Source organism: Dipodomys ordii, unplaced genomic scaffold (assembly GCF_000151885.1).
Source record: "Dipodomys ordii isolate 6190 unplaced genomic scaffold, Dord_2.0 Scaffold51, whole genome shotgun sequence".
Classification (NCBI taxonomy): Eukaryota; Metazoa; Chordata; class Mammalia; order Rodentia; family Heteromyidae; genus Dipodomys; species Dipodomys ordii.
Window position 1 is genome coordinate 1822898 of NW_012267267.1, and position 16412 is coordinate 1839309.

Genomic DNA, 16412 nt, shown 5'->3' on the forward strand with positions numbered 1-16412 from the left:
CGCTTATGTGGTGCTAAGGAATCAAACCCAGGGCCTCATGCATGCAAGGCAAGCGCTCTACCACTGAGCCACCTTCCCAGCCCCCCCCCCCCCATATCCCTTCTTTGGATTCTTAGCGCCTTAGTCACGCCTGGTAGATATCACTCTCCAGTTCCCAGATGGGACATTTGGAATGACAGCCATGGGGCACTGCCGGGGCAGTTTATCCAGTCTTTGCCATAGCCACACCAGCCACATCCTTGCCTTCCTCATGGCCCATGCTGTGCACTATGAGATGGAGGAGCCAGGGGCAAAGCAATCAGTAGGAGTATGGGAGCAGAACTCAGCTAACACTGTCTGGCAGCACCACGACCACTCTGGCTGCTTTACCAGTGGCACCCAGGCTATGATGCTGCTGCCACCAGAGAGGCAGCTCCCTTCCTCTGCCAAGACTCTAGCCAGGGGCTGGAACCCTGAGCAGCCCTCCTCCCCCATCCCCTGAACAAGAGCGGCTCTGTGAACACCCTCCACCCCCTCCTTGCTCCTCAGGCCAGGCCAGGGTCAGACGAGGCCACCCATGGAGCAGGAAACAGGACACCCCGGCAGTGAGGGAGCAAAGGAGAAAGCCCCAGGGTAGGGTAGATATTGGTAGCCCTGTAGGCCAAGAGGCGAGGGTGGTAGCAAGTACACGTGACATGTCAGGACATGGAGAAGCAGGCCCCTGTGAGGGAGCAAAGCCCAGACAGATGCAGAAGCAGGCTGGTTCAGGGTGCAGGTGATCCTGAAGTGCCCCAGACAAGGATGTAGGAACCACAAGCCCCACTCGGCTGCTGTGGTTCTGAGCAGAGCCTCAGGCTCCTTGGCTCATTGTATTCACATCAGTCTTCCTAGTGTTAGACACTAGGGGCAAAGAGACCAAATGGTGCTGCCCTACCTTCATCAAGTGGCTGGAATCAAGGTCTGGATTCAAGAGCGTGGCTTATGTTCTAAGAGCCTACCTCACCCATGTCATTCTGAAGGTTTTAGAGGTCACTGTATTGTAAACCCCATAACCCAGTTGCCCTAGGACTAAGTGAGCTGCAGGTGGGCCTGACCCAGGACCTGGCCCTTGTATGGAGAGAAAACAAAGGGAAGGGGCCATTTTTTCCGGGCAGACCTAAGAGAGGCCAGGTTCCCAGTTCTCTGAGACACTGTTCGCTTAGTGAGCTCAGGCCACTCAACCCTCCCCAAGCATGTGGGTGAGTTTTCTCTTGCTTCTCATATCCTTGCCTCTCAGGACCCTCCACCAGCTAAAGCCAGGCCCAGGAGCCATAGGAAGCCACAATGGTAAGAAAAGGCCTGAACTTGAGGGAGTCCAAAGTCAAGACCCAAATCCTGATTTTATAGATCTGGATTTTTTTTGTTCTGTTTTGTTTTTGTTTTTTTTTTTTTTTTTGCCAATTGTGGGGCCTGAACTCTGGGCCTGAGTGCTGTCCCTCAGCTCTTCAGCTCAAGGTGAGTGCTCTACCACTTGAGCCACAGCATTACTTCCGGTTTTCTGGTGGTTAATTGGAGATAAGAGTCTCATGGGCCAAGCACCAGTGGCTCATGCCTGTAATTCCTAACTACCCGGGGGGCTGAGATCTAAGGATTGCGGTTCAAAACCAGCCTGGGCAAGAAAGTCATGAGACTCTTATCCCCAATAAACCACCGAAAACCAGAAGTGGCACTGTGGCTCAGGTGGTAGAGTGCTAGCCTTGGGCTGGAGAGCTGAGGCCCAGAGTTCAAGTTCCAGGACTGGGGGGGGCAGGGGGGGGGAAAAAGAGTCTCATAGACTTTCCTGCCCAGGCAGGCTTTGAACCAGGATCCTCCAATCTCAGCCTCCTGAGTAGCAAGGATTATAGGCATGAGCCACCAGTGCCCAGCTCTTTTTCTTTTTTTTTTTTATGCCAGTCCCAGGGCTTGCACTCAGCCTGGGCACTGCCCCTGAGCTTCTTTTGCCACAGTAGCCACAGTGCTACTTCCTCCTGTGTATGTGGTGCTGAGGAATCGAACCCAGGGCTTCATGCATGCTAGGCAAGCACTCTGCCACTGAGCCACCTTCCCAGCCCAGATCTCAGTTTCTCAATCAGAAACAAGAAGAGACTGCTGGAAGGATGAAAGGAAGCAATGGTGAGGAGAGCAGCGTCTAGCTTTCCCCAGAGGCCCGCCTTCGCCTCCGCACCAGCCAGCCTCTTATCCTGTTGACTGCTCTATGCCCATTCCACAGGGGACACCAGGCTTCTGCGCTACAGTGGAGCCCGAGCAGGAGGCAGGTCAGTGGAATGGTGGAACCCCAGACCCTCAGGACAAGCCAGCAGGGTGAGGTTGTGGTTGCTCAAGCCTTACCCACTTAATCATGTTTTATTCTCCAACCCAGACCTCTAAGGCAGGGAGTAAGACTCCAGTTAGAACAGGAAGTCCTGCAGGAACTGTTGTTAGGGCTCACATGAGTCTGTGTCACCCCAGAACGGGCAGTGACACAGAGGAGTTATATAGCCTCCTATTTCTACCATGTCTTATCCAGACTGATCTCGTACAATAAGCTGAACTGCTCTTAGTAAGACGGACTCCAGAGCCAAATAGGCCTGGGTGCAAATACTAGCTCAGCTCCTTCTCAACTGTGTGACCCTAGGCATGCTGTAGTACATTTCTGAGAAAAGCTAGGGCTGGCAGACTGGGGGTACAGTTCAGTGAGAATACTTAACATTTGAGAGGCTCTGAGTTTAATCCCCAGCACCACCAAAAATAAAGTGAAATAAACCAGGCACCAGTGGCTCACACCTGTGATCCTAGCTACTCAGGAGACTGAGATCCGAGGTGGTTCAAAGCCAGCTGGGATAGGAAAGTACATGAGACTCTAATCTCCAATTAACTACCAAAAGCTAGAAGGGAACTGGGTGCTGGTGGCTCATGTCTATAATCCTAGCTATTCAGGAGGCTGAGATCCGAGGATCATGGTTCAAAGTCAGCTTGGGTAGAAAAATCCATGAGATTCCTATTTCCAATTAACCAACAGAAAACCAGAAGTGGCACTGTGGCTCAAAATGATAGAGCATTAGCCTTGAGCACAAAAGCTTAGGGACAAAGCCCAAGCCCAGAGTTCAAGCCCCAGGATCCGAACCAGAAAAAAAAAAAAAAAAAAGAAAGAAAATAAAATTATCTCTGAGGAGAATGGCAATGGTAACTAGTATAACCTCTATGGAAATTAGTATGGAGGTTCCTCAGAAACTAAAAATAGACCTATTTTATGACTCTGTGATACCACTATCAGGCATATGTCCAAAGGAGTATAAATCAATATACAAGAGAGATTCCTGCTTACCCACCCATGTTTACTGCAGCACTGTACACAGTAGCTAAACTGTTGACCAACTGAAGTACCCAAGTGAAGAAGCATACATAAGAAGATATCTTACAAATATACCATTGAATATTACACAGCCAAAACCAGAAATGAAATCATGTAGTTGGCAGGAAAATAGATGGGACAAGAGAAAATCATGTTGAGCAAGATAAGCCAAGATAAAAAACAAACAAACATTTGAGCAGTGACTCAACATCTGTAATCCTAGCTACTCAGGAGGTGGAGATCTGAGGATTAAAGTTCTAAGCCAGGGTGAGCAGGGAAGTCCTGAAACTCTTTTCTCCAATTACCACCAAAAAAAAAAAAAAAAGTTGAAGTGGAGATGTGGCTAAGTATAGAGTGGTTGAGCAAAAAGGCTAAGGGGGCTGGGAAGGTGGCTCAGTGGTAGAGTGCTTGCCTTGTACACATGAGGTCCTGGGTTCGATTCCTCAGCACCACCTAAGCAGAAAAAGCCGGAAGTGGTGCTATGGTTCAAGTGGTAGAGCACTAGCCTTGAGTTGAACTGCTGAGGGATAGTGCCCAGGCTGAGTTCAGGCCCCACAACGGCAAAAAAAAAAAAAAAAGAGGGTAAGGGTCAGCACCCATCCCTGAGTTCAAGCTCCAGAACCAGCATGCATGCATGTACATTGTAATTTTGTGGTGTTTTTGTCGATCATGGGGCTTGAACTCAGGGCTTGGGCACTGTCTCTGAGCTCTTTTGCTGAAGGCTAGCACTCTACCACTTTGAGCCACAGCACTTCAGTTTTCTGGTGGCTAACTGGAGATGAGCCGCTCATGGACTTTCCTGCCCTGGCTGGCTTTGAACTGTGATCCTCAGATCTCAGCCTCCTGAGGAACTAGGATGACAGGCATGAGCCACTGGCACCCAGTATTTACACACATCTTTCTTTTTGTTGGTCATGGGGCTTGAACCCTGGGCCTGGGCGTTGTCCCTGAGCTCTTCAGCTGAAGGCTAACACTCTACCACTTGAGCAACAGTGCTGTTCCGGTTTGCTGGTGGTTAACTGTATGTAGATTAAGAGTCTCACAGAGTTTCCTGCCTGGGCTGGCTTTGAACCAGGAGGATCCTCAGATCTCAGCCTCCTGAGTACTGGGATTATAGGTGTGAGCCATCAGCACCTGGCATCACACATTTTTATATTCAGCTACATCCACATGAAGGCACACACTTCCAACAACAGTATCCACACAGACTGGGTGGAGGGCACACATGCATACACACTTGTACAGGAGTCCATTCACACAAACCTTCCCACTGCTGCACAACCAGGAACTCCCACAATCAATGACACAAAGACTTGCTTTAAAGACCTGTTCACATATTTGCACACAAACCCTACACCAAAGTCAAACTTGTACCCACATGGTAAAGACATGCTTATATTTTATACATGCTACTATACACTCTGGAACATTCACAGACACCCTTAGAGACACACAGGAGCTAGCTGGGTCAGGTAAACTCACTCAGCATTCCCATACCCACCCCTGCGGCCATTCCCTCCTCAGGAAGCTCCAACAACCAGGCTCCCTCTCCCCACCTACTTCCCACCATCCTCTGGGGCCTGTGGGGCCTCCCTCTAGTGTGGCGGGGAGCAAGGGGAGGGCGGGGCCGCTGAGGTGGCAGGTTTGTAGCTCACCTGCAGTTGAGCCACACCCTCCCACTGGGAAAGGCCTTAAAGGCACAGGACTTCCCATGTGACCTTGCCTGTTGTCCTTGTTTCCCAGATGGGGAAAAGCCTGGAGAGGAGTCAGATGGTGAATGGGACTTGAACCCAGGACTCTTAGGCTCCGAGCCAGGTGGGAAGAAGAAGATTATGCTGACACTGAGAAGCTAGAGTCCAGGCTTACTCCCTGATGGCCCTGGCTGGCTGCTGGTGCAACCTGTCCCTCCCTGTTCTACTCTCCCAAGCAGACACTCCCGCCCCCTGGCAGTCCTCCTTTAGGAAGCCAGTAGTATCTGGGCTTCAAGCCAGAAACCTGGCGTCACCTCCACACCTCTGGCTCCCTGTGGAATCTCTAAACTGGGGGGGGAGGAGGGAGAAGGTTTAAGGGAGTGGGTAGCAGAGCCACTTAGCTCTGCTATTTCCCAGCCAAAGGACAAGTGGCTCCTCCTCCCCAGGACTCCATTTCCTCTGGTACAAAAGGAGCTGATAGACATACCTACCTTCCAGATCCTTGAATTAACTGGCATCCTAGACTAATAGAGGACAACCTAGGGACTCAGGACTGGCTTGCTGACAGAATCTAAGATCTTGCTAGAATATTCTGAGCTAGGCCAGGTCATACATGCTGAACTCCACTCCTGTCCTACCATTTCCTAGGGGTTCCCCATTGCCAGCCCCTCAGAATGCGATTGCATGGTGAGAACAGGGTCTGGATAGTAAGTAAGTGGTAGAAATGGAGAGGGATCAGGGAGGAACAGCTTGTCGTCAGGAACCACCAGTCAGATGGAGAGATTTGTGACTTCATTTGTGGCTCAGAGATTGTGTGTGTGACTAAATTGGCTCCATGTGGACTTCAGTACTTGGGCTGCTGAACTGACACCATTGGGAAAGCACAGTGAGTTAGTGGGCCCACTACCTACCTACACAGTGACCTAATCTATTTTCTGTTGCTATAACAACCACAGACCAGGTTGAGGAGGCTGAGAAGTTGCTGCAAAACCATGGGCTCCCCCCCACCCCTTTTAGGGTTTGAACTCTGGGCCTGGGTGCTATCCTTCAGCTCTTCAGCTCAAGGCAAATGCTCTACTTGAGCCACAGCGCCACTTCTGGTTTTCTGGTGGTTTAGTGAAGATAAGAGTCTCATAGACAGCTGGGCACAGGTGGCTCACACCTGTAACCCAGCTACTCAGGAGGCTGAAATCTGAGGATCACAGTTCAAAGCCAGCTCCAACAGGCAAGTCCGTGAGACTCTTATCTCCAATAAACCACTCAGAAAACTGGAAATGGCACTGTGGCTCAAGTGGTAGAAAACTTGCCTTGAGCTGAAGAGATAACGCCCAAGCCCAGAGTTCAAGCCTCACAACCAACAACAACAACAAAAAAGTCTCACAGACTTTCCTGCCTGGGCTGGCTTTGAACCATGATCCTCAGATCTCAGCCTCCTGAGTAGCTGGGATTACAGGCGAGAGTGCTCGGCATATCATGGGTTTTAAAACTGGGGAAAAAGCTACTATAGGGAACAGCATGGGCAAAGGTGTGTGCCTGAGGAGAATGCATGTACCCAGGATAGATTTTCTTTTTTCTTTTCTTTTCTTTTCTTTTGTTGGTCGTGGGACTTGAACTGTGCCGGGATAGATTTTCTAAGAGGTAAATGGATTAAACCAGGGTTTTAGGCTTTATGCACAAAGTCAAGAAGTTTCAAGTTAGTCCAATAATGAGACGTGGTGAAGGGCAGAGAAAGGAGATTTTATTACATGACAGCCATGGTAAAATAGCACTTCAGTTCATCTTCAACCATCTTCAGTGGTACAAACATTGGCATCAGGTTAAATAGGGAGAAGGGAGGCAGGAGGTGAGAAGGGTAAGCACAGATAAACCAGGAGGTGTGGCCTGGTTTTACCATTAGCTCAGTATTAGCTCAGCCTTTGTCTTTGGAGGAGTTCTGGAGAATTCTTAACACTTTACCATTGGATGGGAGCAGGAACAAGTTGTCTGATGGCTGATCTCCTGAGTTTTGGGCTATTTCCTTGAAGATGACAAGATGAGGATTGGGAAGGTGGCTAGGTGGTAGAGTGCTTGCTTTACATACATTAGGCCCTGGGTTCAAATCCTCAGCACCATGTAAGCAGAAAAAGCCGGAAGTGGCGCTGTGGCTCAAGTGATAGGGTGCTAGCCTTGAGCTGAAGAGCTGAGGGACAGTGCCCAGGCCCAGAGTTCAGGCCCCATCACCAACCAAAAAAAAAAAAGATGGGCTGGGAAGGTGGCTCAGTGGTAGAGTGCTTGCCTTGCAATGCATGAGGCCCTGGGTTCGATTCCTCAGCACCACATAAGCAAAAATAAAAGCCGGAAGTGGCGCTGTGGCTCAAGTGGTAGAGCACTAGCCTTGAGCTGAGGGACAGTGCCCAGGCCCAGAGTTCAGGCCCCACAACCGGACCCAAAAAAAAAAAATTAAAAAAAAAAAAAAGATGACAAGATGATAAGGCAGGGCCCTGACTTACATGTGTAACCCTAGCTACTTAGGAGGCTGAGATCTGGTTTAAAACCAGTTAAAGAAAGACAAATCTAAGAGACTTTTATTTGCAGTTAACCAGACAAAAGCTAGAAGTGGAGCTGTGGCTCAAGTGGTAAAATGCCATCCTTAAGTGGAAAAAAACCAATCACAGAGGCCCCAAATTCAAGCCTCATTACTGGTGCACATGTGTGCTTGCGAGTGTGTGTGTGTGCGCACATGATGGTAAGAAGAAGGCTTTGCCTGTTTGAGAGGCAGTTTGCCTTCTACACAAGATGCTTACTAATGAATCATCTTTATTAGAGCCCAATGTGATTGTAAAGGGACTGCAACAACAGAGAATAGCTCTGATCAAAGGAAGCAGATGCAAAATTGAGGACTTATAGTTAGTTCACAGGGCCCAGCAAAGCAATTGCCTCTTTTTCAGTCTGATAAGTTGTGGGTGTGGGGGACTAAGGGTCTGAAGGTAAACTGGCAGAGTGCAGAGTAGGATAGGGGTGCTAGATTCTCATCCTGGTCTGAGTCTAACAGCCTTGAGCCCACAGCCCCACAGTTTACAAATGTGCCTTTAAAGAGTCTGAGTGCTATTATTGTTATTATTATTATTATTAACTTGTGCAGGTCCTGGTTCTTGAGCTCTTGCCTGGGCATTATCCCTTGAACTCTTCTGTTCAAGGCTATCATTTTACCATTTGACCACTTGAGCCATAGCTCCACACTAGCTTTTTGTGGTGGTTAATTGGAGATGAGATTCTCATAGATTTTCCTGCTCAAGCTGACTTTGCACCATAATTCTCAGATCTCAGCCTCCTGATATTATTGTTTTTATTTGTTTATTGTCGGGCTGGGGAAGAAATCCACGAACTCATGCATAGCTACACTCCTATCCCCGTTGTTTATTACTGTTAATATCAAAGAACAGTCTTGATTTAGCTGAGGTCCTGCCCTCCTTGGCTGTCAGCCCTGGGGGTCCAGAAAACTCAGGGCCGATGGCGACCCCGCGTGGCATTGGAGGGAATGACCAAGCCCCAATGGCACAGGGACCAGTGTGATGGTGCCTCCTATAGGTCATGATCGGTATTGTTAAAGAGCCCAATCTACACAGAGCGACCCTGAACCCATCATCCAGCATCCTTGGTTCAATGTGGGAGATCTGCAAGCCAGCATTCCAGACAGTGGTTAGAGAAGGCGTGTAGAGAAGAAACATTGATCAGCACTTACTGAGTTTCCTGTATGTACTGGTTCAGGTGTTGGACATTTCTCATTTAACATCCACCTAACATTTCCCAGAAGCAGAATCAGAGGTTCAGAGAGATTAATTTGCTCAGAGACACAAAACAAATCTGAGGCCATAGTAGGGAATATGTTTGAAGGGGGAAAAGGACACTAGATCCACCAGCCTGTTCTAGAGATCAGGGATGACAAGGGTATCATGACATTAGTGACCCACTAGCAGAGGCTCAAGTCATATTCCTGCCTCAGTCTTCCAAGTAGCTAGAACTACGTCTTTCTCCCTCACTCTGTCCAAAGCAGTACACTGGGAGTGACTAACTGCAACACAAGTCTTCATTCAGTGGAACAATTACTAAGCCAATGTGCTAAATTCTAGGAACATGTATACATCATTAAAACATTTCTCTCTCTCTCTCTTTTTTTTTTTTGCCAGTCCTAGGGCTGGCATTCAGGGCCTGGGCACTGTTCCTGATCTTCATTTGCTCAAGGCTAGCACTCTACCACTTGAGCCACAGCACCACTTCCAGCTTTTTCTTTTTATGTAGTACTGAGAAATCGAACCCAGGGCTTCATGTATGCTAGGCAAGCACTCTACCACTAAACCACCTTCCCAGCCTCACATTTTTTTTCTTTTGAGATGGGGTCTCACACTATATAGCCGACTGCCCTCAGATTCATCCAGCTCAGCTTCCTGAATGCTGAAATTACAAAAATGAAAAACCCCTCCCTACTTTTTTGTTCTAGGACAACAGCTTGAATTTAGGGTCTTTATAGCTGGTGCTCTAATACCTAAGCATTGCCTCCAGCCAAGCTATTTTCCCTGGGTGGGCTTTAAACCTCTGCCCTCCAGGTCTCAGTTTCCTGCGCCTCTGGGATTACATGTGGGAGCCACTGGTACTAGGCTATCACCAAAATCTTTATTACCTCATATATTCCCAAAACTCAGATTTTCTTTTCTTTCCTTTCTTTTCCTTTTTTGTTTTAATCTACCTTCCTTTTTTTTGTGCTGGTAGTAGGACTTGAACTTGGTGCCTTGCATTTTTCATTTGGCTATTTTGCTCAAGGATGGCACTCTTCCACCTAAGCCACACCTCCACTGTCAATATTTTTCTACATAATGAGAGATAAGGATCTCATGGAGGGGGCTGGGAAGGTGGCTCAGTGGTAGAGTGCTTGCCTTGCATGCATGAGGCCCTGGGTTTGATTCCTAAGCACCACATAAGCAGGAAAAAAAAAAGCCAGAAGTGGTGATATGGCTCAAGTGGTAGAGAGCTAGCCTTGAGCTGAAGAGCTGAGGGACTCAGGCCCAGAGTTCAGGCCCCACGACTGACAAAAAAAAAAAAAAAAAGAATCTCATGGATTTGTCTGCCCAGGTTGGCTTTGAACCAGGATCCTCAGTTTCAGCCTCCTGAATAGCTAGGATTTACAGGCATAAGCCACTAGCCTACCCTTAGCTTTTCAATAGTGAGTGGAACTTGGGGCATAATAGTGTATTGCACTTCCCTGCATGTGGGAGTCCCTATGTTCAATCCCAGAACAAATAAACAAAAAAAAAAAATAGCAGGGGCTGGGAAGGTGGCTCAGTGGTAGAGCGCTTGCCTTGCATGCCTGAGGCCCTGGGTTCGATTCCTCAGCAACACATAAGCAAAAAGAAAAAAGCTGGAAGTGGCACTGTGGCTCAAGTGGTAGAGTGCTAGCCTTGAGCTGAAGAGTTAAGGGACAGCGCCGAGGCCCAGAGTTCAAACCCCACGACTGACCAAAAAAAAGCAGATCTGGAGAAGGGTCTTAAGTGGTTGAACAAGCAACCAACTGAGCAAGCAACTTGGGCAAACCTAACCTGAGGCCCTGAGTTCAAGTCCCACTACCTCTCCCTCTCTCTCATATACACACACATACACACACTTAATTTCACAGGAAAGAGTGTGTGAGGTAGAATGACTTTCCTGAATTCACACTGAGTACACAGGTAGGCTTCAGGCTCAAGCCTGTTGTCTCCAGTTTGGACTTGTACTTTGGCTCAAGGAGCCGTCCGGCTTTCTGTCTCTTGGTTGTGTATGGGAACTTTTGGCACAGAGAAGTTGAGCAGGACGGCCTCCACCTGTACCAAGCAATGGGACCGGAATGTGGTCCTCATGTTGCAACTCTCTTTGATTGCCTTTCACACTCTTGGGAAGAGGGTATTACTTCCCTGCTGCCCTCTGGTTCCCCAATTTCCAGCACACCCCTCTGCCACTCATTCCTCCTATCCCCTCCCTGTCCCACAACATAAAAGGGACCCTGGCCAGAGGGGTGAACAAGAGCTCACTTTTCACCCAAGATGGCATCTGCTCACATCTTTCTTCTTGTTCTTTCTTTCTTTCTTTCTTTCTTTCTTTCTTTCTTTCTTTTTTTCTTTCTTTCTCTCTTTCTTTCTTTCTTTCTTTCTTTCTTTCTTTCTTTCTTTCTTTCTTTCTTTCTTTCTTTCTTTCTTTCTTTTTCCTGTGCTGGGTTATAGAATTTAGGGGCTTATACATGCTGGGCAAGAGTTCTACCATTGAGCTATAGCCTCAGTCTTTGTCACAACTTTTCTGATTCTGATTTTTTGGTGGAGGGTTAGAAGAAAGGTTTTCCTCAATGTTCTACTTTTCTATCAGGGCTCAGATATCCAGAGATCAGTTCTTACCCTTAGAAGTTTCCAGCAGGGAACAGGCTCACTCTAAACCTTTGCCACCAGAGGGCTCATGGAGGGACTGTTCCCCGGGGACTGCAGGAATGGGGAAGCGGGAATCGGGAAGCGGGCAGCCAAGCATGGAGCCACTCCCCCAGGCCTCAGGGATGCGGGGAGGGAGCCCTGCCAATGAACCAGGCCATCCAGGAGCTGGGGCTTTTAGAAGAAGAATCCAGTGACTACCATAATTCACAGAGGACGGAAGGGAGGAGAAAGGGACGGAGAATAAATATCCAGATCAGTTCCCATCCCCCTCCTTCTGTTCCTGCATATCTCCTACTGACCAAACCCCTCACCTGAAGCCAGCAGGCCAGAGTGCTGTGAGCTACCTGTGAGATGCTGTGAGTCTGTCCCAGGACAGAGCAGGGCAAAGAGGCATAGAGAATGAAGTTAGAGCCGGGAGCCAGTGGCTCACATCTGTAATCCTACTCAGGAGTCTGAGCTCTAAGAATCATGGTTCATAGCCAGCCAGCCTGGGCAGGAAAGTCTATGAGACTCTTTTTTTTTTGCCAGTCCTGGAGCTTGAACTCAGGGCCTGGGCACTGTCCCTGAGCTTCTTTTGCTCCAGGCTAGCACTCTATCACTTGAGCCACAGTGCCACTTCTGGCTTTTTCTGTTTATGTAGTATTGAGGAATCAAACCCAGGGCTTCATGCATGCTAGGCAGGCACTGTTAGCAAAATGAGCTCCCTTCCCATAGCATAGTCCATTCCTTCCCTTCTCCACAGCTTAGCATGCTCCCTTCCTAGGCAACTCTAGGCCTATGTAGTAAAGGCAGCAAATAATCAGCTTCCAGCCCCCTTTACCTTGGGATGGCACTTCTCTGGGGCAGCTACCACCATATAAGGCAACAAGAGCCCCTTAGAGGGACCTTCAGGTCTGGGCAGCTGCAGGACCCTTATCTACCATTTGGATAACAGCCATAAATCCTAGTCCACCATGATGAAGCCCCTAGCCCACACGTCTCTGCCTCCTAGCCCCTTCTAGCCCCTCCTAAACCTCCTAGCTTATATAGGTCACCCCAGACAATAGCAGGTACTTACCTTGTGAAGGAGTCTTGCTGGCCCCCTTTCCCCAGCAATAACCTTTCTTTGTTCTCTGTACCTGGATATCTGCGTGGTTCTCTAGCAAAGTCTATTAATTTTGCTAAGAGGTACTGTACCACTAAGCCACATTCCCAGTCTGAGGCTTTTTTTTTTCTTGGTCAGTCATGGGGCTTGAACTCTGGGCCTGGGCACTGACCCTCAGCTCTTCAGCTCAAGGCGAGCACTCTCCCACTTGAGCAACAGCGCTACTTCCAGTTTTCTGGTGGTTAATTGGCTATAAGAATCTCACGGACTTTCCTGCATGGGCTGATCCTCAGATCTCATCCTCATGAATAGCTAGGATTACAGGCATGAGCCATCGGTGCTGGGCTCCAGCCTGAGACTTTTATCTCTAACCACCAAAAACCCAGAAATGGACTTGAAGTTCAAATGGTAGATTGCTGCCTTGAGCAAAAGGAGCTCAGGCACAGCACCCAGGCCTGGGGTTCAAGCCCTAGAAGTGGCACCAAAAAAAAAGGAAAGAAGAAAATGAAGTTAGGTGGAGACTAGCCAGCATAGTTGTCTCTTTTTCCCAGATTTTGCTTTCTGGAGGGGGCAAGCTGTGGCTGTACTTTTCTTTTCTCTTCTGTTCTGTTCTTTTCTTTTTTGTCGGTCATGGGGCTTGAACTCTGGGCCTGGGCGCTGTCCCTCAGCTCTTCAGCTCAAGGCTAGTGCTCTACCACTTCAGCCACAGTGCCACTTCCGGCCTTTTCTGTTTATGTAGTGCTGAGGAATCGAACCTAGGGCCTCATGCATACGAGGTAAGCACTCTACCGCTGAGCTACCCTCCTAGCCCCTGTACTTGTCTTTCAAAGCAGCATCTGTGCCTGACTCTGAAACCCTCTCCCATTTTTCCAGGTTCAGGTTATACTGTCCACAGGCAGCAATGACCATTCCTGAGTCAGCCTCTACCCCATGGCCTCCCCCTCACCACATCACTGTAGTTCTGGCCTCCTCTTAAAATGAGTTTCTTGAAGGCCTGAGCTAAATAAAGCAGCTAGCTTTAATGTAGCCTCAGCACACACCAAGTGCCAATGTATGCTAAAGGAACTAATTCCTGTGATTTGCCTACCTCGAGCTTCTTTGGTGGGCAACTGGATACATGCCTACCTTCAGGAATACACTGAGGATGATCTAGGCCTAGTGGTAGAGTGCTTGCCTAGCATGAATGAAGCCCTGGGTTCAGCAATTCAGTACCAGAAAAAAGTAAACAGAAAAAGTAAAAAATGGCACTGTGGCTCAAGTAATAGAATGCTAGCCATGATCAAAAGAAGCTCAGGGATAGTGCCCGGGCCCTGAGTTCAAGTCCCAGGACTGGCCAAAAAAAAAAAGTCCTTATCTCCAATTAAGCAGCAAAAATCTATATGTGGAGGTTAGCTCAAGTGATAAAGCAGCAGCCTTGAGCAAAAAAAGCTAAGCAAGAATGTGAAGCCCTGGGCTGGGAAGGTGGCTCAGTGGTAGAGGCTTGTCTTGCATGCAGGAGGCCCTGGGTTCGATTCCTCAGTATCACATAAGCAAAAAAGCTGGAAGTGGCACTGTGGCTCACTGGTAGAATGCTAGACTTGAGCTGAAGAGCTGAGGGACAGTGCCCAGGCCCAGAGTTCAGGCACCACGACCGACAAAAAAAAAGAAAGAAAGAAAGAAAAAAGAATGTGAGGCCCTGAGTTCAAGCCCCAGTACTGGCACAGGAGAAAAAAAGAGGCTTAGGGAAAGCAAGGAGGGGTTAAGGATGCTATGTTGGGGGACTGCTCAATCAGCTCCTGAGAAAGGCTTGAGGGGAAGGAATGGCCCTTTTGAATGCCACCCTTACTGCCTGTTGCCTAGGACCCACAGCAAACAGCGGGCTGGCCGGCTGGCCCTTCCTCTCCAGCTCCCCTCTGACTGGCAGCTGCTGTCAAACAAGCAGCTGCTGAGGTGCTGCCAACCGCCTCCCCTGAATATTTCAGCGCTAAGTCAGAAAATGACCAGCAGCCTCCAAAACCGGGCTTTTTCTCCTGCATACCTTACAAGGGTATATTGGGCTGCCCTGGGTGTTAATGTTCCACCCACCCCCTTGCACTAGACAGAGAGATATAAATACGCAGCCACAGCGGCACCCTCAGAGTGGATGAATGGACTCACACAGCCCTAGTCACAAAGAGGCCCCTCAGCACAGCTGCTTGTGAGGATCCCTTCACCCCCATCACAGTCAAGCAGCTGCCCCCAGTCATACAATCACAATCACATGTGCCTCACAAAGTTGCTCTCACCAATGCCCCATTTCCCCAAAAGAAAAATTCAACCCTAGGGGCTGGGAAGGTGGCTCAGTGGTAGAGCGCTTGCCTTGCATGCCAGAGGCCCTGGGTTCAATTCCCCAGCACCACATAAGCAAAACAAAAAAAGCCGGAAGTGGCGCTGTGGCTCAAGTGGTAGAGCACTAGCCTTGAGCTGAAGAGCTGAGGGATAGCGCCCAGGCCCAGAGTTCAGGCTCCACAACCGGACCCAAAAAAAAAAAAAAACCAGAAAAATTCAACCCTGCAGGTGTCACTCCTGTAATCCTAACTACTCAGGAGGCTAAGATCTGAGGATCAGGGTTCAAAGCCAGCCTGGGCAGGAAGGTCTGTGAGACACTTACCGCCAGTAAACTACTCAGAAGTGGCACTGTGGCTCAAGTGGTAAAGTGTTAGCCTTGAGCAAAAGAAGCTCAGGGGACAGTGCCCAAGCCCTGCATTCAGGCCCCAGGACTGGCACTAATTAGTTAACTAATTAATTCACCATGTGTACCTTTACCATACACAGACACAGACACACATACACACCCTCCAGATGTCACCAGTCACATATGGACACACAATCCCACAATTTTCCACTCCACATGCGAAACCATGTTCCCAGCTGTGGCCCATGGATCACAACACACAGCTTACACCCATTCCACACAATGACTTCCCTCCCTCCCCAGCCCACACTCGGGGCCTCTCTGATGAAACCCAGGTGGCAGCCCCTGGCCTGTGAAGTGCCTAGTGTTCTTGCTTTTCCTTTTTTTTCCTCTGTGATTAAGTCAAAGCCCTCCTCCCCCAACACAGGGACTGAGGGGAAAGAAAGAATCAAATGAGGCAGAATGTGAGGCCCAGGTCTGGAGAGGGAAGAAACTTTGGGGTGGGGGCAAGGAGTTGAGGGAGTGGACTTGCTGTGAAGTTGGCAGAAGCTGAGTGGGGGTGATGGGTGGGGGTGGAGCTGAAGGAGACCCCTGTAAACCTGGCAGGGTGGGGGTAGTGAGCTGTGTTAAATAGATTCCACTTGAAGCCCCTGGGAAGTGGGGGGGCGCATCCTCCCTAACCTCCCCTAACCCCAAGCCCTGAGTGTCTCCTGAGGCCCAAGTGGGGCCCCCCAGCACTCCCTCTCCCAGCGCCCTGCCCCAACCCTCCACCAAGTGTGTCAACTTGCTCCTACCCCCAGTGCGGTGGGGATCCGGAGGGACCTTGCGGGCAAGGGGTGCTAGATCCCTCTGGGCATCCCTCCCTCAAACTCTGCACCTCCCCACGGACAGGACAAGGGTTCCCGGGGTCTGCAGTACCCCCTTCTTCTTCCCTTCCAACCAGGATCCGGAGAAGGAAGATTCTGGAAGAGTTCTGGGCAGGCTAGACCGCCCTCTCACCGCCCCCCCCCCGCACTTTCAGGAACCCCCCCATGCACCCCCCCCACCCGCCTGGCGGGGGAGGGACGGCCACTCCCCGCCCCCCTCCTGCGCCCAGAGCCAAGTGGGCGCGCCGGCCCAGGCCAGGATCCGGTGTCGGCTGCAGCTGGCAGTGCGGCGGCGGGGCGGGCGCCGAGCAGCCGCCTGAGGGCCCGGCTATTAATAACGCGCC